The following is a 1,352-nucleotide window of genomic DNA, read 5'->3' as shown; positions in this document are numbered from 1 at the left end:
TGATCATCAATGAGACCTGAGGGGAGCATGGATGAGGGGTGATGGCTGAGGGGTGGCTAATACAAGAGTCACTAGTGTACATTTCTGAGATCCTTGATCGAAAAGACAAGGATATGCCTCAGTTGTGGACAAATAAGGACAATGAGAAGATAGTTGGTGAGGTCCCTCAAGGTAAAGGAAAGGATCAAAGAATGAATTCAACACTCGCAGAGAGGGTCAACAAGTTTTGCATGTTGAATCATCCTACCATGGAAAAGTGGCTTCAAAAGTATGAAGATGTGAAGGTGGAACTAAGAAATGCACGACAAGCCTCTAGGAGACAAAATACACAATGAAACATCAGGTACCTTGAGGAATTGGAGGATTTTCCTCCTTTCATGAGCCTATGATGGCTAGAGAATGCTTTAACAAAGGCTCAAGAAGAGGGTCAAAGAGCTAGTGACATCGAATGGGAGTTCTCTAGAGGATGAAGTGAAAATGTAAATAATTAATGATCATTACTACATTACTTGCATTTGTTGTATGACTCTTTCATGCAAATAATATGGTCATGCTACGGATGGCATTTTTGAGTGGAGCCGATAGACAAAAATCGTACAACATTTGACTGTGGAGTGATGGCAAAGTTTGAGCAACAAAGCCAAAAAAGTGCAAGTGACACAAACATCCGTATATCAGATATAGAATATTTTGGCTTGATTCAAGATATTCTAAAAATAGATTTTCGGTCAACCTTTTACAGGTTCATCTTTGATGTGCAATGGTTTAAAGTTATCATGGAAGGACAAGGTGCAACTATCCATAGAGATAGGTTAGGTTTTGTGGAAGTTGACTCCACAAAATTATGGACTGATCTACGTGATACTTTCGTTCTTCCACAACATTGTGAATAGATATGTATAAATTATGTTATATTTATAATAATTAATTAGTTATTCTTGCATACATTTTATATGTACATAAAATTTATATCTATGGTCAAAAATTAAATATCAGGCCATTTTTCAACCAAATTTGATTGACAAAAAGTGGTGGTACATTATTGAATTTTCTCCTCGTTCCAAACAAATTTATGAAGACAAAGAGCTTATACATGGCCCTATGGATACTTTGACAATAAGTATGACACTATCCAATGTCGAAAATGAAGAGAAAGATGATGAGGATGTCGAAGTTATACGTCCTAATGACGCACTTGATTATAATGATGCAGTGTAGCATGTACAAGCTGAGAATGAACAAGGTAATGAAGTGGATGAAATTCCAATACATGGCTCCTCAATTGAAGTTGAATATGAACCAGATAATAATCTTGAATTCATTGATGCATTGAGTGGATAGCTGATCTATAT

General features: G+C 36.2%; 1 pseudogene; it reads left to right on the top strand.

The window, feature by feature from the left end:
- The first annotated feature begins 230 nt into the window (after positions 1-230).
- On the top strand, positions 231-893 carry LOC147629124 (uncharacterized; annotated as a pseudogene).
- The last annotated feature ends 459 nt before the right edge of the window (positions 894-1,352 follow it).

The sequence above is a fragment of the Cibotium barometz genome, chromosome 18, assembly GCF_041138505.1.
Source record: "Cibotium barometz isolate CiBa-2024 chromosome 18, ASM4113850v1, whole genome shotgun sequence".
NCBI classification, from domain to species: Eukaryota; Viridiplantae; Streptophyta; class Polypodiopsida; order Cyatheales; family Cibotiaceae; genus Cibotium; species Cibotium barometz.
The sequence above is the reverse complement of the archived record's forward strand: the minus strand, read 5'-3'. Positions and strand labels throughout refer to the sequence as shown.